Genomic DNA, 21059 nt, shown 5'->3' on the forward strand with positions numbered 1-21059 from the left:
CTTCTTCTTGGTGCTGACCTTAAAAGGACACAGCTGTGACAACTCTTCTTTTTTTCTTTTAATAGTTCTCAGCTGAACACTTGTTCTCAGTAGTCCGGGGTCTTCATTTGGCACTCTTTTACCCCAGGGCCTGTTCAGACCGAGCGTAAAGTTTTAGTAATTCCCCCCGATAGCATCTCATAGCCTCTACTGCAACAGGCACTGGGGAAGTGAGAGGTGGATTTTATTCAGGCAGAGCCATGATTAATTACAAGAGGTCTTCTAGATTTGGTGTTATTTTCTTAATGCTCTCTAATTAATGAAGGTGTTCATCTCAAAACATACATCCTTATTTCCATAGTCTTTGCTCAAGATATTAAGAACTCCAGGCTGGACTCATTCCCCCCGGCATTTTCACTCATTACAGAAATCATTTTGGCTGACTTTCTGCAGGTCCCAGAATTTGAAGACCAGGATCAAAAACCTGCTCGGGGTTTCAAAATAAGGAAGGAAGAAGATACTATCAACTTGTCTTAATATAATACCCCAACTAGGGAATATTTGGAAAATACAAAAACATTTATGTAATCTGGAAATAGCGCTTAGCTTTTCTGCCGCACAACCTCTAATAAACGCAGCACATTGATGATTTAATGAAATAATATGATTTTGTGCCAAATCCCTCAAAAAGCAAAGAGGAATAGGTACGCGATGTATTTTAAATTCATTGCATTTTTGCACTGATGGTTATTTACACAGACATAGACTTTAATCATAGCAATTTACAAATCATCAGTTTTAGTCATGATTTAAATTGGCACGCCGAAAACTTCAACATACGCTAAACAATGAGGTTAAAAGAGATTATTTATGTTTTCACTGTGTTTCTGAAAAGTGACGACCCAGTCATTAATAATTACGAGGTATCAGCTGTAACTAAATGTAGTTGTTTAACCAAAGGAAGGAGTCTTCCTTCGGATGGTAACTTGTACACGTTGAACATATATGTTCCTTATTATGCAGTTTGCGTTTACAAATGTTTTTATGTTGGTATGTATTATAAATTTCATTCCATGTTTTGTATTTACTAGATAATAAGTATTTTTAGGGTTTATGAAAGCTGGATTTAAATTAAAAAACATTAAAATCCTCTTTAAAGTATTGCTCATCAGTTCAATGATGCCCGAGGTATGCAAGTAAAAAAAAAAAATGTTTACAAACCTGTTTTGCATTTAAAACTAATTTAAATGAAGAATTACATGTGTGATTTGTTCACTGTACAATTGTTCATCCAATTGTTTTGGTTTATCACATACTTTAGAAGTAAGATTTCATCATCTCACACTTTATTTTCATCCACAGGGTGGGAAAGGCAAATAAGTTTTTCTTTTCTTTTTTCTTTTTCTCTTTTTCTTATTCTTTTTTTTTTTTTTCTTTTTCTTTCTCTTTTCCTTTTTTCCAGTTCCTGGTAATCTTAGTTTGAAAATGAGCGTCACTGAGCCGAATGTAAAATGGAGAAAACAGTGTCCCTGCACCAGCTGAGGAAGCCTCTGGCAAAAAACAGTTTAATCACTTCCACAAGCTGGTTGCAGGTGTTAGCTAGCCATTTCCACCAGGATTGTGGTGTGACTTTACTTAAAACTTTGGCAGCAAATAGGTAAATAAACACAATCAAACAGTACATCAAGCTGTGTAGACTTAAACCTTGGCACAGATCAAAATCTGAAAGTTTTATTTTTAAAAGGTAAATATTTTAAAGTATTTTTAAATACAGGTTTATCTATATTAAAAAGGAATTTCTGGTTGGTTGGTTTTGTTTTTTTTTTTTCCTTAAGCATTAATTATTATATACCTTTGTTATTCACATTAGACTATTTAGGAGTCCAGTGACTGTTTTAATATATACTGCAGTAGTCTCATATAACATCTTTTGGGATAGAAAATATGCTTTAATATGCTATACATTAAAAATCAAACCACATACATGATGCTACCAGTTTCACTATGCTCCTGCAAGTATCTGCAACATCAGACTATTATGCATGATGATCACAGAAGAGAAAAACCTAACTGGCAGAAGTCTCAATGGGCTTAAACCAGAACAAAAAAGTGTACTTAATTTATGAGCTGAAAGTCTGTCTGCAGTTTGGCACATACAGCACATCACACCATGTAATTTTATAAAAATCAAATAACTTTGCAAATCACTTCAAATATTTCCTTTCTCATTGGTTTTAATCATGTTTGAAAGGCAAGAAAAAAAATTACAGGATGAAATGAAAGCAAAATGAAATGATCTAGGACCATAATTCTCTTGAACGAACCTTCCGAAATTTTTGGATCACGGACCACTGTCAAACTTCAAACATAACAGGGAACCACTACGTAGCCTTCACATCAAACTTTTTAATTAAAACCCCTAACTGGATGATATGATATTGCAGATCAGTATCATACCGTGATTATATGTGTCTGCAGACCACAATTTGGAAACAAATAAATTCAAGGATTAATTTTCCAAAGGGAAGGCTGGTCTCTGGGCTTCTTGGAATACCCATTCTATATACCGAGATGCAACAAAGTGTCTTATAATTCAAATATATCAGGACCTCCTTTCTGTGAGTTTTTAACAGAACAAGTGAGGACTACCAGTCTGAGATGGGATTTTTTTTCATGAGGCACTGCTCCTCACAGATGATCCCGCACAATGAAATATTGGATTTTATCTCGAAATCTCCCTCTCGGTGTGGATTTTTTTTTTCCCAAGCGAACTGACCAGCCTCACAGCCTCTTTATCACAATAAAGTACCCATGAGGTGAGGTCAGAAGAAGTGGTTTTCAACCCGGAGTGCCAGGGGAGGGGGCAGCCGCAGCTTTCCGCACGGCTTCCTGCGATAAGGCGCTGGGTACCTCATGGGTACACCGGCCCCATGGGCCCGAGAGCGAGCTGAGACAGGGAACGGGGGGAAATAAATAAATAAATAAAATAGAAATAACCGAGTTTCCTCGCCCCCTGGGCCGCGCCCCGCGGAGAGAGACCTGTGAGGTGCCGGGCTCAGCGGGGGGGGGGGGGAAGGGGGGAAGGTTTGAAGGGCGAACCCAGAAAATTTTCCCTCTTTCTGCAGCCTGGCAGCCCCCTCCCGGGGCTTGGAAGTCTTTAAGGGCTGCAAGGGGCTTTCTGGAGGCTTGTAAATAAGGCCGGGAGCAGGGGCACGAAGGCCGACACGGCCCCGTACCGCCCGATAACTTCCCCTCACGAGCGCAGCGCAGCACGAGTTTGCTGATCGCAGCTTTTCCGCTGTACCAGAGCCAAGTGCCGGCAATTACCTACACTTATGTAGACTTTTATAAGAGATAACAGTTATCTCTATTGAAAAGGCACGAGCAGAGAGTGTTTTCCTTTTTTTTTTTTTTTCCCCTCTCAGTTTTCCCCATACCAAAGCCTCTACCAAGCCCGGGCAGGGCACCGACTCCCCCGAACAGCGAGGAGGAGCGCGGCCACCGCCTGCAGGAGGAAGGCTCGGGGCCGACCGAAGCCGCTCTCCCCTCTCCTGCCACCCGTGCCCGGTGCCGGGGCAGGCCCTCAGCCAAAACCCTAGCCCCGACGGGGAGCCCTGAAGGGGGTCGGGGCCGGGCCGGGCCGTGCGGGCAGCGGCCGGGCGCTGCGGGCCCGCCGGGTGCCCGCGGCGAGTGCGGGGCCGGGCCGGGAGCTGCTGCTCGGGGCGGCCCCGGAGCCCTCGGATCCCGGCAGGACGAGCCCTGCCCGGGCCCTGCCGCCCCCTCCAGCCCCGGCCCCGCATCCAAGAGAAGGGCAAGGAGCGAGCTGCGCGTTTTGCCATGCAAATGAGCTGCGCGCCCTCGGGCGCTTAGCAAATTGCCAGCGCGCTGGGGATGCCCCCTCGCTCTTTTCGCTTTGTTGCCACATGTGCTGGGAGCTGATGCGGGGTGGTTGCGTGGCTCTTCCCGGCTCGGCTGGAGGATGCGGGACAGGCGCTGCTGGGGAGCACCCTTGGGTGCAGCCCGCCCGGCTCCCTGTGGCACCGAGGCACTTCTGCAGCTGCTCCTGGGGAGCTGGACCCGGAGCCAGCAGCTCCCGGCAAAAGGAGGGCATGTGGCATGCAGGGGGCCACCACCATCCATCCCCGCAGTCACTCCTGAACCAAAACCGACTGTCCTCGCACGTCTGTGGGGCAGGAGCTCTGCGGAGGTCTACCTGCGTTTATAAAACAAGGGGCATCGCGCATGCTGCGTAAACACTACGTGACAGCAAATGACAGAGGGCTTCTATTGTCTCGGTATGAACTCACGCGTGTTTAAAGCAGACATTAAAAACATGATTCACCGCAATAAAAGCATCGCAAACAACTATTTAAAGTAATCCAAAATGCAACATTTGGGGGTGGGGAGGCAAGCATACAGTCCAGCTACCCTTCCTCACCTCCCCCAAAAAGACACAAACTCCAATAATAACAACTACTACTACATTTATACTTTATCCAGAAGCACAGCAGGGTTTTTAACAAGATCAGGTCTCGCTTTCAGTTTCGCTCACCACTGAACGAGTCAGCACTGAGGACTGCGTTAAAGAGGTGTGGGGCATTATTTAGGAGTTATAGAAAGTAGACCAGCATGTTAAAGACAGAAGGGAACAAAAAAAAAAAAAAGTGCCACAAGCAGGAGAATGGTGGCTAAAACGTAAGATATGAACCTAACACACTGCTCAGAAAATCTTTTCCTCCCCAAACGCACATACATACATCATAACAGGAGCTCTGAATACTTACTAAAGTTATGCAGAGAAATAAATGGGTATCTGTTGCATGACTTACAAAGCCAGCGGAAAAAGGAGCAACTTTTTCATGGTAGCATCGGATCATATAGGCTGCATTTGCCCCATTCACATCCTCCTCCTTTCACTGCACTTCAGGATTCAATGTGAAGAAGACAGCCTTAGCATATTCATCTTAGAAATCCAAAACATTGCAGAGACCACACTGCAGCAACAGATGAATCTGCTTCTCATGCATTGACGTACCTCCTCAACGTCTGAAGGAAATTCAAGCTCCAGTCAACCCACAAGAGACATGTTGCCTGACTGTACCTTGATGGTATTGTTTATGAAGAAGATGATTTACACACTCGTAATGATTTAAGCAGCTACTTTGCATACATTACAGAGAGAACCTGGAACATGTGACCTGCTTCACAGGGCAGGATTATACCTCTGTTCTTGTTGTGTCATGTGCAACCACATTATTTAGTAGTTAAAGCCCAAGCGAGCACTCTGGTATTCCACTGCCCTCGCCGTGCATGCAGCGCGAGAGTTTCGGCATGCCTCTGAAACCAAAGCTTAGCCTCCCGACTTCTAAAGATAGACAGCTAAATAAATGATATAATTGTCAAAGGGGCTCAGTCAAACCTACCACATGGCTCTGCCCACTCCGGATTATGACGCTGGCTGGCAGTCTTTTTAGGACAGGAAATCTTTCATGGTGTTAATAAATTGGTAACAATGATCATATTCTTAGCAGCCACTCCAATACAAACTTTCGTTAGCACTTACACAGCCTTCTGCAAATCACTGAGAACGTATGCAAGATCATCATCAGTTCAGGGTAAACAACAAAAGCTTTAAATCCTTTTTCCCTGATGTTGTTTTGAAAAAAAAAAAAAGTCAAAAGCTTTTCAGAAAAAAATGGAACAAACATTGAAAGAGCGGTTGGGCTCCTAGTCTGTCAGTGCTCCTTCATAATTTTGAGCTGTTTTTATTGATCTATACAGTTCTTATGCACAACTTCATTACTGCTTTGATAATTACAAGATAATTAAATACAAGACAGAGCATGTATCATGCTGGGGAATCATTTAGTGGGTGAACTGTTGTGCTGAAAAGTGGAATTCTTTCTGTCACTCACAGAGCGGTAAAACATCAGTAATGAACACAACAGGCACTATTTTGGGGGGCAATGCAGTGGCCCAGCAGAGCCACAAAGGGCAGTAGCAAAACGTAAGGTTCAGAATTAAATGAAGGGCCTCCAGACGCAGCAACACATAAACCAAGAGCATTTTCACACGCTGCTTTCCCTAAACTTCAGAGCAACACAGGAGCAAGCATAGCACTTGCCGTATAATACGCAAGAAAAAAAGTCAGGGTCTGAAAAATCCGGATTTAAGCAAAGAGAGTAAAACTGGTAGGCGGAGGGGAGGTGTCTCAGCAGCACAGGAGTGAGGACACCCACGCTCTGTTCACAGCCTCGCCACTGGCTCATGGTGACACTGCAGAAGTTATTGAGATTCCGCGTGCCTTGGCTCACCCATCAGTACAATGGGTGCAATGCTTCATCCTGTCCGTAAGAGGCAATTAATGTTTGTAAAATACTCTGGGAACCTTGATTAAAATGCACTGCAGCTTTGTGATAAGTATTTCCTCTGCAAGAGCGAGCGAGCTGGGTTTCGATGGTGGGCAGTACTGCCTGATCTCTGGAAAAGCAAAATAATCATTCTGAAAGAGAAGTATGTGCTTGACCTATGCACACCTGTAGGTGGATCCCTCCTGGAATTTCTTTTTTCTTCTTTTCAGTTACTGGGTGTATATTGCGAAGAGAGGAGCAGTAAAAATGGGTAATTAAAAAGCTTTTGAAAAGCCCTGGTGTTTTCACCAGAGGATCACAGTGGGCCGTCTTCAAGAACTCTGATGCAGAACTATATGTAATTAAAAAAAATAATTATTTGTAATGCTCCCCAAACCCTGTTTTCATTAAGAGAGAAAAAAAGATCACTTTAAATATGAATGCTTTATGAATAAAGAAGATTTTTTTTTAAATTGATGAGCATTCATTTTCCCATAGAGTCGCATAAAGTCTGAGTAGTTCACGTAAAACATAATTATCAACATTTTAAACCACATTTTCCCCTTGAAAATAAATAAATAAATAAGCATGCCAAAATCTTTTTTGTTCATTAAGAGCCAGATCCAGCAGAAAACATCTGCAGACTTCTAGACCAAGCAAGCCCTGGAAGGCCATGGGTACTGGCTGCACCTCGTGCCAACCCCAAAAATTTGGCTGGTTCAGAAAGATTTAAACAAAACAAAAAAAGCCCTGCAGCTTTACATGTCTGGGAATTGTGGAACTGCGTTAGGTTTATGAATAAAGAATAGGGGTGAGAAAAAAAAAAAAAAAGAAAAAAACTTCTTTTAAAAAGGAGATCCCTGTCTCTCCTGTCCTCCTGGTGCTAGATGGTGGCTCCACTCCCTCCCTGGGGACCCCGCAGAGCCAGCACGGGTGGCCCAAAACGCGAGGTTCACCCACCCCACTGGGGTGAGGGGCTTGAGAGGGGCTCTGAATCCGTCCCCGTCCCCTTCTGGGGATCCAAGAACCGCCTGGGCATCCAGCTCCGGGCCCCTCGCACCACCACAGAAGGCCGGGCGCTGCTCCCAGCCACCGCTGTGGAGGTGCCAGGGCTCGGGTGCCCGTCCCGCAGCCAGAGGCCTCCCCCGCCGCTTGGAGGGCCCGGGCCCCGAACGCGGCCGTGGGTTTCCACCACACGCTTGAACGGGCTCCAAGTGGCAGCGCAGAAAAAGAGCCTCGGCGAGCGCGGGCACTCGGCAGCGCATATTTAGATTTTGGGCTACCCTGTGTGTGTGTATATGCAAACACAAGGGGAGAATTTACAGCCTCAGCGTGGATGCCTGCTGAAATAAAGAGCGAGTTTGGGAAGCACGAATAGGTCGAGGGCCCTGTTACTGTGGCAGGATTAAAGGACCTGTTCGTGGTGTTGCCAGGTTTTAAGACTTTTGACAGAAACAATGGGTTATTCTGACAAGCCTTTCACTCTGCCGCACTTTGGGAAAGCCAAGAAACCTCACGTTGATTTAAGTCCTATCTTGTCGTCCTCCTCGCTCAGAGGATCAGCCTGGATTTTCAATCAACAGCCAACTCACCTCATGTGGCTAGCCGTGCGTGGGGAGAAGGACCAGGCTTGTTTTAAAAGACCGACTAACAGTACACCAATGCGATCTGCACCAAGGCCATCCCCAAATTCTGGTTTTGCAGTGTTTGCTGTATGGACGCCTACTAGAGGGAAACAACAGCTGCAGTATGCTGCCTGGGTTAGGAAGATGCGATACAGGCGAAGATCCGTACTGAGGAGTGAGTGCACAGAGGGGCTCTGTGCAATGTCCACGTCACTGCAGGCACTTTGCAGGTGTGTATTTGCAATGCTATTTATACAGTGCCGAAAGCAGACGACATTAATAGGCAGCGTACACGGTTCCCTATGTCTTTAGTGCTACCTTCGACACTGGGGACCCCCAAGTCTCCCTAGAGCCTCTCCCAACCAACACGCAGACTTCCTTACGTACACAGACTCTCCAAATGCAATTAGACATTTTTTAAATTATAAAAAGTTCTTGAAGTGAAACCTTTGTTTACGCGTTGAAATGAGCCAGCTGACATGAAAAAAAAAAAAGCAAATTGAGAAGCCAAGAGACTTGTATTTAAAATGCGGAATAGGTTGGATATCTTAAATAAATAAAATTAATCTGAACATGCACTAAAGTAAATCATGTATTCTAACAATGCTAGATACAAATAATCATCATGTTTATCATTACAGCCTTATATACCTGTTGGATTACTGCTTTCAAAGCCTTAAAAAATGTACCAGTGTCTTTGAATTAAAATGCATTTTCTTTATGCTAAATCTGTGAAGGTACTCTTGTGGGAAACACCGCATTCTACATAAATTTTTATTAGAAAAAAAAAGCTTACACAGCTTCAGAAAAAAAAAAAAGCACAACCAAATGGCAAAAATCCCAACTTTGTCCATTCATCCTTTGATTCTGTCTTTGCCATAACAAAATTCTGTGAAAATGCTGCCAGAAATAAAGTTAATCTTTCCAAGGACTTTTTCATCTTTCTTTAAAACCAGGGAGTAAGTAGCCTGCAGTTCTATCAACCCTGATGCAAAGCATGCTAAAAAGATGAGATCTTTGTCATTTTTTGCCCATCTCTAACATTATGAAAAAAAAAAAAAGAGAGAGAAAAAAAATCCCTTGAAACTCTAAATTCTGCCTAAGTAACATCTCAGTACAACACCCGGTTTCTGTTGCACAAACCCAAGTAACAGCAATAGTAACAACTGTAAACACATAATTAAGAATCCAGTGTTTTTTACACAAATAAAAAAATGCTTTAAAATGCATCTGCCCATTCCATAGCATGGTTCTCAAATCCATAAATAACTAAATCTGTAAGGAAATTCACCATCTACTAGAAGAATGACTCCTAAGATAGCTCAAGAAAGTAAAAGCTAAAGAGCTCGTTGCTAGCAGTTAATGTGATAACCAGGCTCCAAAGACAGAAAGAACAAAATATCTCCCTTTCATTAAAAGGAAAAAAAAATCTTTAAAAAGTACACAATTAGTTAGCTTCGCAGTGATTAATTCAACAACTGCAAAGCCAAAAACAACTTCAGGCACTTAACCATGAAACTGTCAGTTCCCTTTGCTTGACGATAAAGCATCCAAAAAGTAAACATTAACTTCTGTGTTTTTTCTACATGCGTATTCCATCATGAAAAATGATAAGCAACGAATCACTAAGCGAGCTCTGCAGAGGCTTTTTATACCTTATTCCGCCTAACACAGAGGTGAGATGTGCCCCAAATCCCTTCCTTTTCCTCACTCTAATTAAGACCCACTCATACTGTTCACTAAAACTTGACAGAACGAACTGAATGTAGTCTTTTCCCCAGGAAGCAAACTGCTCATCACAGCAAGTCGGCTTTGAGGAGGAGGGGACCCCAATACTAAGCATGTACTTTCCCTATCAAGGAAAAAGAAAGCAGCAGCTCTGGCACAGACCAACTCCCAAGGAAGCGAATGGAAGCTCTGCCCAAGCAAGGAATGCACAAGCATGGGCTGCATCACTTCTGCAGAAAGCGCACTTCCAAATAAACTGCAAAACTGAATAAATATCGAACAAGTTGAAATAGGGCATGAAGCTGCAGACGTTGAATTAAAAGGACAGATCAACATATTTATCTGACCTGTGACTATTTAACTCAGGCGCATTCTTCTTTCAAACAAGATGCCTATGAGCAGCCTTTTGATGGCTGCTCATAATCAAATGCGTCACTTGTAAAATTACAGCGTTTGGGTAGGGTACCAGGCAACCGAAAATGGCTTTTGCTACAAGTATGTCACAAGCAAACCTTTTAGTCACCTCAGAATTGCACTCGACCTCACTTCATTCCTGTGCACTGGCTGCGTGCGGGCTGCTCCACCAGCACACAACTGCTGTAATCGTCTTGGCAGTAAACAACAATCAGTAAATGCTATTTACTGGGCAGATACATGCCCCGGGTATTCCTTCGGCTTCCCCGTCCCCCATCTCTCCCTTCCAGTCTCAACCCTCTCTCTCTGGGAAATTTGAGGTGAGGGGTTTGAAATAAATAAATACAGGTAGTGAAATAGTGAAATCCTTTAGCTGGCAAGGTTTTCCTCTCTGAATGGACAAATTCTTAACTCCAAGCTGCTCTAGACACTGAAGGATTAGATCCTAACCAGGGAAAACACAGGAAAATGGTAATAAATATCTCATGGTAATCCACGGGAACTTTGGTCCCAATGTGATTTTTCTATAGTATCCTACAACAAATGGCATTACAACATCCATAATCTCAGCTCATATATCAGAGTGCTCTAGCTGTTCTCCTTGCCCTTCCCTCTTTCATCTAGTGCATTTTCTAAGAAAGCGTTGAGGCACTTTTCTGCAACAGTTTCAGCCCCATTCCTGAACGAAAGCAGCACAGTAGCATGGTGCAAACTGCCACGGCCGGGGTTGTGCTGCACGCAGCTACAGCTGGTGAGCCTGGGGTTTATGGCAGCCTTACTCTGGTAAGGTTTCATCTGAAATTCCTTCTGACAAGACAAAGGAAGTCACAGTTTGCTGGAGAGAAAAAATAAATAAATTGTATTCATATGCAGTAATAGCTCTTTGTGTCGTGATGGATTTTACAATATCCTAGTTCTCTTTCTATTCAGACGTGTATTTTGGGTAATAAATTCCGAAAACTCAAGAAGGTAAAGCTTGCTTAGCCATGAGTCTCCTTTAACCCAGTAAAATAAATTCCACAGCTGCCTTCTTCTTTCTCCTGTGACTTTTTTTTACACTCCTTCCCATTGACAACTAGCCACTGTCGCACTGCACTGCTCAAACAAAAATCTTTTAAAATGCCAGCTTTTCAGATTCTTACTTTTGACCCATCCAGGTAAAACACTTTGCACCATAAAGTTCAGCAGCAGTAATGGACCATCTTTGTTAGTACGGATTTTCCTACGCACAAATGAAAATTGAGAAATGCATGAAGAAAAAAAAAGCAAGCAAACCCATTTTAAATGTTCCTTAGATAATGCAGTACCACAGCAAATCTCTAAGGAAAGTTAATCTGGGACTGCCATGAACACCAAATAAATTTGCACCACTGGGATATTTAACGTCCAATAAATCTTGCTTTCCAATGCTTTTAAAACTCCAGAAAACTGTATTCAGCTCTAGACTCCGTATGTTGTAACAAAACCGTCTACCTAAAAGCTACCGACTCAGACCTGCCATCTGTGAGAAATATTTTCAGAACATACTCATGTTTGCTGAACTACCAAATTATGAAAACCTTCATTAAGAAAAAAACAAACCACAAACACACATATATACATACAGAAAAACCAACCGAACAACTTACTCTCTTTTTCTGTTTGCATGATAATCTCAAGAAAGTTGGTTAAAAATGCCCCTATTTCCAATTCAAATTCTTGTTAATTTATTTGAACTATCTCATGTTGCAGTCAACAACACAAAACCAACAACTAATTGCAAAAAAGAAAAGCGGGAGCAATAAAATCCATCACAGTTCAGAGATGTCTAGCAGGAGCAGAAGAACAAAGGGTTAATAACAATCTAAGAAATCACACCACTACCTGCTTATCTCATGTTGTTAAAAATGCCAACAATAGCTTATTAAAAGGAAAAAAAAATAGTATAGAAAAGTATATGTACTGTGCTGCCACTTTTCCCAGTTTGGTCACATCATAACCAGATTTTGTAGACAGTGAAAATCACTGCTTCCCTTGGCCTGTGAAAAATACCCTGATGTCCACAGCATCACATACACCTCCATGAGGGCACTGCAGTCTGCCTACATGGACATACGTGCACTTTGCTGCTATTTATTTGAGCCATTCAGAAAACTGCTGGTGAGAGAAAAGAAGAAAGCGGGGTTGTGAACCCAGTGATTAGCAAAAAGGCCCAGAAGCAGGTGCCCTGTGTAAGCCTACTTTGTATTTTTAATTCCAGATTTGGCAGTGAACTGATTTCCAATTGGAAGAATTCCTTTAAAGGTGGCAGACCAAAATGTGATCACGCCAAAGGCCTGTACTGACCATTGTGAGCGGAGAGGCCAAAACGTGTTATGGAGCATTACGAACTAAGTTCAGAAGGACTGCTTTGAAGTAATAAACTGAACCAAAGTACAGCACTGATCCCCAAGAATCACAGCTGTTAAACTGAAATGTAATTAGTTTTCTGACGAGGATCAGCAAACTGGCTAACTCACTGTAGATGAAGTTAGCAGAAGTTTAGTCACGTCCAAGTACTAGGGTACATCAGATCCACAATCAGAGGGTTTGCATCAGTCTTTAAAAGTACCTAAATTTCCCCCAGGTTAGCACGCAAATCAGCTGAGATTCACTTTTATAAAAATCATTCACCTAAGAATCAAACCAGCCCAAACATGAAAAAAAAATGCTAACCTTTGTTTTCTTACTAGCAAACTTCATGTCATAAACAACTTAAGGGCAGTGATGCAAAATGGACCCTTGCCTAGATTTGTAAACTTTTCCAGGATTCGTAATATCCTGCATTTGATGACATCATGAAATTAACCACAAGTAAAAGTTGGTTTTCAATTTGTTCTACTTTTCCCTCATTAGTCTCTGTGTCAGAAATAGAATAAGAACCCTCATTAAGTCACATTAAATTCTTTAAACTCATTAAGGGCTCAGAGAAAGAACAATACAAACACTGGTGTTTTTGTAAAAAAAAAAAAAAAATATGCAACACAGATGGACTTCAATTTACACGTATTATTTGAGTGTATGTATGTGCATGCAGCAGCCAAAGGGAGACCGGTATGTGTGAGGGAGACATGGAGAGGCAGAGCAGCAGAGGCAACAAGGCAGAGCATACCTTACACATGACAGAATGATACCTAGATAAAAGCGGATTAGGCACGATTGCTTCTGACCTGATATAGATGAAGCGCATAATGCTTTGTATCCTGAGCTGCGACAGAGCCATACCCTGCATTTCTTTTCAATTAACGATTCCTCGGGACGTCTTCCAGGGAAGAAGACAACCTTGAGGGCTCTGCAGCCAGCAGCAAACAAATGGGGAGCTAACTTTTGGTGCGTGGACTATTTTGATTGCCGTAGCTTAGGAGAGGAAACAACGCTATGTGATTGCAGCTGAAGATACATCTACTATTCATGCTTACGGACTTACACGTAAGATACAGGTGTGTGCAGAATTTCAACAGTCTTGGAGAGTATCTCTGGGTGTGCAAAGGGTGGGTGTTTGTTAGAAGATTTATTGTAGCTGAATGACTCAGATATAAGTTGTTGATAACTTCTGATCTTTCCCCCCCCATAAGACTGGAAATATGAGCTCAATGCCACAAAATTATTTACATTGCTACAGTATGCTCAAACAACTATTACAGGATTAATTTAATCCATTATTATTTTTTTTTCCGTGATGCATACAACATGCAAAAAGCAGTTTAGTTCTAAAGAAAACTCCAGCCATGAAAAAGCAGGAAGGAGACTAATCAGATGGCATAAATTTCAGGTGACTGCAGCAGGCCAGAGAACCTGCCTGCAGTAGATGGGGACCTGCCCTACTGTTTCTCCCCACCGGTGTGACAGCTGAAACGGGAGGTGGCAGCTTTAGGGACAGCCCCCAGCTCTGAGCATCCAGAGCTGGGTGCCAGGGCACGGGCTCCCTTCTCCCACGTGCCTTGCAGATACCGCTCACCTGCGAGGCACATGGTAAGGCCCATCTATTTTCACAAGCTTTTGCCTCAGGTATTTGGGGCAAAGTTTACTTTATTAACTGTGCGTCCGCATCCGTATGTGCAGGAGGAGAAAGCTCGGCAATGAGCAGCGTTATCGTATTTATGGTTTATCCTCTGTAGCTGCAGCTAGGCAATGCACGATGAGTATACTTAATATATCCAATAATGAGAACTCTCCATAGAAAAGCTAACTATCTTCAGTTTAAGAAGCTGAAATGGGAGGAAAATTATTTTATTAACTGAATTCTTAAAGCAGCGTTTCATCTGCATAGCAAGTTTTGGATGAGGTTTCACATACTCACAGCCTGTGCTTGAAGATCAGCGTATGAGAAAGTTAAGAAGAATCGCACTTTGAAAACACTGAAAACCTTCTACCCCAAAGAAAATTGCTTTGTTCTAACTAATTTAGCTTCAATTAAACCACAGCTGCACATAGGAATTTTAGGTGATATTCAACTTCAGTACCTACTTCAGTCCTTTTTTTTTTTTTTTTAAATATCAGTTGGGAATTTGTTTTTTTTGTGTCGTTGGGTTTTTGTTTTGTTTATTAATGGTCCCAATAAAGTCACTGGCCCATCCAAAAGCAATCTGCAAGATATCTGTCTGAGTATGTTATCTTTTTTTAATTAACTACTAGAAACCCCCCACACACATTTCTCTGTTTTTTTTTTTTGTGAACTGCCAAGCTGTATGTTTAATTTTTTAAGTTTTAGTATGTATTTCAGACTTGCAGACTTTGCAAAGTAGGTCAGGAATACCCAAAGGATACACATTTGAAGGCTACAGATAGCAGAACACACCATTTACGGTTTTGTATATACACATACATACACATTCTATATAATATAGATAGATAGATTCAATGATTTAAACACATTACATCCATTCTGTGTGTTTCAAGAACATTCAGATATTTACACTGTTAGATCACCACTCATTTTAGACCTACACTAGTGCCAGCTGCCAAAAAAAAAGTACACAAATCAAAATATGTTACCTTTGTTCAAACAATACTGCTGTTCATTATATAATAGAAACTGTCATGCTTAATCTTCCAGGAACCAAGAACTGGTACATTCTTGGACCAGAGGTGGCTTGAAATGGTTTGAGGCAAAACTGAAGCATATTGTTTAAGTAAATCTTGCTGAGAAACATAAGCACATTGATGATTTTTAACATCATCTTTTACAGACGTTTCTTCAGATACATTAGTAAACTCAAAACACTGGCATATTTTCAAAATGCAGAGAGATGAACACATCGGTGCTTTTTCTGTAACATTTTTATAGTACCGAATTATATACTACCCTCTGCACTGTCAATCTGACTAAACGTAACGTGGAATCTGAAAAGGATGCTTGAGAACTGACGCCACAATACAGTAAAATGTTCGTATAAAATTTCATATTGACTTTGAGAACACCCCAAAACTTATTTTTTCCTTGGGAGTTCTCAGTCTTATCTAAGTACCCCAATGGCTATTGCAGGCACTGAACTGCATGCAAGCTGCAATGTTCATTTTCCATCAGAGCATGAAAAGCATTGCCAAAAGAGCACTCAGAAATGTCTACAGTGTGATACAGGGAAATATAAATGTCAGAAATGCCTGACGTTCTTCACAGTTGGAACTTTTAAAACTTATACGTTGATTTGACAAAACACTAAATAAAAATAAGTACACTTCGCCTACTGAAGATCTGTTTTAGAGCATTACAGCTCCAGGACTTCCTCGGATTTTTAAGACTACAAAGGAAGCATTTTACAATTTCATCTGTAACAACACAGATTATACAATATTCATCAAGCAGACACAATCTTCCTTCCAGACACACAGAGCCACACACAGCCCTGCAGAGGCCAATCCTGCAGCTTTACCGAATCAAAAAGTCCCCCTGACGTCAATGCGTATTTTTCAAGAATGAGAACTGCAGGATCAGGCCCAAAAAGTGCTTATGAAGATGAGATGTTACTTCAACAGATTGAATGTTAGATTAAATAGAAAGATTGAGGCAAGACAAGTCTGGGGTTTAAACCCTAGGGAGGATTGACATTTAAAGTGTTGCCACTGAATTATAGCTCTCCACATTGGGTGGGGTAACCTCCTACTGGGTGGAGTGTCTCCCCTAAAGGAAGGAAAAACTGGCACAAGCCAACTTGGTCTTTGAAAGATTTCCCTACTTGCCAACTTATGAAGTCGTCCTGACGTCAACTTCGTCAAGAAAGTCTATTGCCCAACGCTGTCTTTTACCGTAGAAAGTTTGCCTGCGTTCGAAACCCGAGCAGAGGTAGGAAAGAAATTAAGGCAATAAGTCAGAAACCTCTAAAAATAAAAAATAAAATTAAAAAAAAATGAAAGAAAAGAAAGAAAAGAGAGCACACTGGATTTTCACAATTCTAGTCAATTAAAAAAAATCCTTTTGTTGGGTTTTCTTGTTTCTAATATCACCTTATAGGCACAGATCACTGGAGTCTATTACTAAACATATTTTAAAACCTGGTTTAGTTTTAAAATATGAGGTGGAGAGCACAGAAAGTAGCTGCTCTTTCAGATAGAATCTCCCATCTCCTGCAACAGACAGTGAATATCTTCCCAATCAGCATCAACAACAGGTGTAAAACCTTCTCATACTGGTAAAGTAACATTCACTAAACTGTCAGTAAAGGCATGCTTAAGGTATTATTCCTCTCCAAATCAATCAAAACAAGTTGTTTCTCCAAAAGAAGACTTTGGGTGCTGGGTGAGAGGAGAAAGGGCTGGGAGGAGAAATCAAGCCAAAACAGAAAAGGGATAAAGCATCCCAAAATGCCCATGGGAAAGAAGAAAAAAAAAATGAAAATAAATAAATAAATAAATAAATCAGAAAACAGTTTAAGTTACCGTAACCTGAAATGCACCAGCCATCACAAAGAGCAATTGGAGAAATCCAGCAGAGCTCAGCAGGAAAGATTTTTAATAACAGATTGAAAAACAAGAATAAAAATAACTGCATCAACAGGGCCTTTCTTCCTCAGGCCACAAGCCCGTTTTTACTTGAATTTTAAAAAAATGGCAGTTTGGCCACTAAAACCAATCCAGAACATTATTAAAAGTTAAAAGCTACCAATTACTTCTGTCTGTTCTTTTAAAGCAAAGTTTGGCATTACGTCAGTTGGTTTAAAGAAAACAAGAAAGAGAGAGAGAAAGAAGGAGAGAAAGTTTCCTGCTTGTATAAATTAAACCACCAGGGAAGGTGTCTAGCCACTTGTAAAGCATTTATTACAGGTTTTTAAAGGGCTAGTAACATTTTAAAAATTAAACATTTTAAAATAAATTTAAGGGGAAAAAAAAATAAAAGTCAATCTGAGCCTGGAAAGAAAGCGGACTTACGAGAAATTATACGAGTGAACTGCAGCTAGAGAAAGAAAAAAAATGACTATTGGGACTAAACTGTGTGATTCCAAATAATTCTATTCTCAAGGCAGGAATAATCCCGTTGTAACCACTGTGCTCGCAGTCGTCCCGCACGAGCACGGAGAAGTCCCACCAAACTACAGGATGGAGCCAAGTGGGCTCTACAGGAGCGTCCCACAGCAGCGTCAGCCGTGGCAGCTCTGGAAGTTAGAGAAGACTGTTCCTTCTATAGATTTTCTAAACCCATGCACAGAAATCTGCAGCAGGAGTAAAATTCCTCAGTTAACGTGACACGCTCATAATAAAAATCACCGATAGCAAGATTAGCATTTTCTGTTCACTCTTAGACGGATTTTCCACCGGTGGTGTTATTATTAAATTTTAAAGAACCACTTTAAAGGTATTAGAAAATAAGAAATCGATAGCACAGAACATGAATAAAACATAGACGGCTATTAAACAAAGTTTCTTACACACAGCTATGCCAGTTCACCTAAATCACAGTCTTCTAAACCCCGTGACGCCAAATCAGAGACTCCTGCGACTCCAGACTACGCATCCAGCGGAATGGTGCTCAGTTGTGCAACGCTTCTGGGCTGGGACAAAATGTCCACTAGGGACTAAATTGAGACCATCGTATTTATTCTCCCATCGCTCCGTATTTAATTTGAGCCTTGGTCTGCATGACAAAAAGTCGGAATCGGATGCCACCACTTCCCCCCCCCCCCCCCCCTCCTTTCCCCCAAGTGGCATTTCTTAAGTTCTGGGCACGTATACAAGTGGCTCAGCAGTGCGGCTCTGCTAGGCCCTTTATTGATTAGGTGCAAGCCTAACATCAAGGAGGGAATAATAAGCATCATCTGAAAAGTGTAGTTACATGTCTTGCCCTTGTAAACATTTGCTCTTTAATGGTGTAATTGTGCTTTAATCCTTCGCATCATCTGATATAACTCATTAAGTGTGTTTTTTTTCTTTTAATTAGCAAACACACTCCAAAAAAAGCAAAGCCTAGAAAGTTTTTACACGCAATAAAAACTGAACTGAAAATCGTCTTCGAGTACGAAAATATTCTCTCTTTGGGTGCAGGCTTATCTTTTGAAAGGAAAAAGAGAGCTTCATTGGCAGAGCGTATGAAAACGAACTCCATAATTCATGACAGTACCCAGAAAAAAAGTTCTTCTCCTTCTCCAGGAGGACTGGAAAGGGCACTTTTATTTATCTTCTGGACAGACAAAAATAGTAGAACCTAGACCAGATATGCTGTAATTAATGTATCCAAAGGTCAACAGGCAATGGTATTTATACAATAGATGGGTGCAGACTACGCTGGTTTTAGTATTAATCACCAGGATTTGAAAATAGCATTGTTTTCTCACTAGGTAAGAACTTCAGAAAGTTTCAGAAATGAAAAAGAAGAAAGTGTTTGTCTTTTTTTTCTTATCCCTGCCTGCTATTATTTTTAACCAATTGCATTTTACCTCCCGAGATGTAGTACTGGGGACCAAAACGCCTGAGTTTACAGTTGCCCAGATCTGCCAAAAACAGACCCAGACTACCTCACTAGTTGTGTGGAGGAAACTAAATTAAGCAAGGGCAAACACCAACTGGAAAGTTGTCAGTTTACTGAATGAATGGCTTCATTTTACACACCAGTTAGAATATCTTAATCAGAATATATTTCTGTTCAAGGCCAATACTTTTACTACCAGGTGGCAGTTTGTTTTAACTGAAACTGTATTAAAAATGTAATTTATTTCCACTTTACTTTCACCTAACAAAAAGGGTTGTCAGATTCCCAGCCTGTCATGTTCAAAAATATTTAACCATAAACTTTCTCACAATGTTATATTTGGTGTTACCCACAAACCTTTATTAAAGCGATACTGCCAGTGTGGCTGCAGTTAAGATCTGAGAAGGTTTCTATTAAGATTATTACATTAAAATATTGTCAAGAGTTTATAAGAGACATAAATATTCATACATCCACGCCCCCCCCCCCCAAACCTAGCAGGAAAGTTCCACATAAAAAGAAAAATTTAAATACATACCCAAAGTTGCCTGTTTGTAATTAAAATTTTGGTTTTTTCCTACACGTCTTTGCTAATTTTTTAACTCTTTCGCACTGTAATGTAAAATAGTTTTGTTTCAAAGCAAGTGCCTGATAAAGTGCTAAAAGAGGTAATTCACATGAACAGAAAGTAATTAGTCATTGTTTGCACAATGCTTTGAAAATATAAAACCCTATGTGTCAACTAGCATTAAAATATAATATGCTTGAAATACAGAGATTTAACAAGCAACCATTGCATCTTACAGACACCCCAGTCCACACAGAGGAATTAGCACTGTGCTGTTATTAATGCACAATCACAATATGTGAATAATAATATTCTTCACACGCAGCCAGAGCACGCACGATAATAGTGCATACTATAAAAGTTTACTACGAGCGATACACGACGCATGCTAGAGCAACAATCCTGCTAAGAACTCATAAAATAACACTGAATTTACTCGATCGCCGATAAAGACAGAAGGCAACTCACAAAGCTACGGTATAAATTATGCTACAAAAGCATTAAAGGAGGATATAAGAGGATAACCTGGCTGCATCGTGTTTGATGCCCAAAGAAGTCTCAGATCTCTGAAGTTATCATTTACATTTTTTTTCCTTTATTAACATTACTATGAAATAAAGAAAAAAAATAAAGCCATACTCTCACACGCAAAAAGACTGCCCAGTATTACTTAGAGACTGTTAGAGGATCAGAAGCAAAACATGTAAACTTAAAAGCTGATGCAACTTTGCCCTTTACTTACTTTGTTGTGACTACGTACATGCAAAGTTTCAAACAGAGAAAAGTTATTATATGCAGCAACAACAAAAAAAGTGATAACCAGACAGAGCAGGGCGGATTATGAGCTGACTGCTCTTCTCGTATCTAATTTCTCTTGGTCTTAAAAAGGTGAAGGAGCCTTCTGTTGTCACAAACAGTCTGAGGATTCACTTGTAGGTAGGCATTGATGCACTACTGGTGCTATGTGGCAAACCTCAGGCAGGTATGCATTTTTCAAGAGGAAAAAAGAAAAAGTCTCTTTTCTTTTTTTTTTTTTTTACTCTACAGAGAAGTGTTCCGCTTCTTTGGTTTGACCACGTTATTAACAAACTTTCATTCAGTGGTTAAAAAAAGGAAAAAAAAAAATCTTTCAAAGTGTTGATATCATTTCCAGACAGTCTTGTCAGCATCACAATTTACAGGAAATAGTTGATGTTCTCAAACAAACCCTGTATTTACTCATAGACCCAGAGTACTTAGAAAAAAAAAAAAAAAAAAGAAAGAAAGAAAGAGAAGAAAAAACAACTCCTCACTCTTTTGGAGTTGTTGGTGGTGGTTTTTTTTTCTAAATGTCACTCTGGTGGAATATCTGAGAGAGCCGTCTAACCTAACACACACATTGTGAACATGAGAAAAACACAAAGTGCAGTTCAGAAGACTACTGTAACTTTTATTCTCATTTTGTCCACGTCAGGAACTGGCTCTTACCACTACTTTCC

General features: G+C 41.0%; 1 protein-coding gene and 1 long non-coding RNA gene across 9 annotated transcripts in view; one reads left to right on the plus strand and one right to left on the minus strand.

Annotated features, from left to right (window-relative positions):
• The window catches only part of TRPS1 (transcriptional repressor GATA binding 1), a 213795-nt gene that overhangs the window by 190636 nt on the left and 2100 nt on the right, over positions 1-21059 (minus strand). The window contains exon 1 of one of the 8 annotated variants that reach the window (XM_066990676.1): positions 11239-12970. The exons of 5 other annotated variants lie outside the window; for them this stretch is intronic. The gene's annotated coding sequence lies outside the window, so the exon portion shown is untranslated. Of the gene's footprint in view, positions 1-5014; positions 7114-11238; positions 12971-21059 lie in introns of those variants that run through there. 2 more of the 8 variants (XM_048047085.2, XM_048047084.2) reach the window with 2 other exon arrangements.
• On the plus strand, positions 7958-9997 carry LOC125179898 (uncharacterized). The gene is made up of 3 exons (XR_010828770.1): positions 7958-8184; positions 9570-9630; positions 9736-9997. It is a non-coding gene; the product is annotated as an uncharacterized lncRNA (long non-coding RNA).

This window comes from Anser cygnoides, chromosome 2, assembly GCF_040182565.1.
Source record: "Anser cygnoides isolate HZ-2024a breed goose chromosome 2, Taihu_goose_T2T_genome, whole genome shotgun sequence".
Lineage (NCBI taxonomy): Eukaryota > Metazoa > Chordata > Aves > Anseriformes > Anatidae > Anser > Anser cygnoides.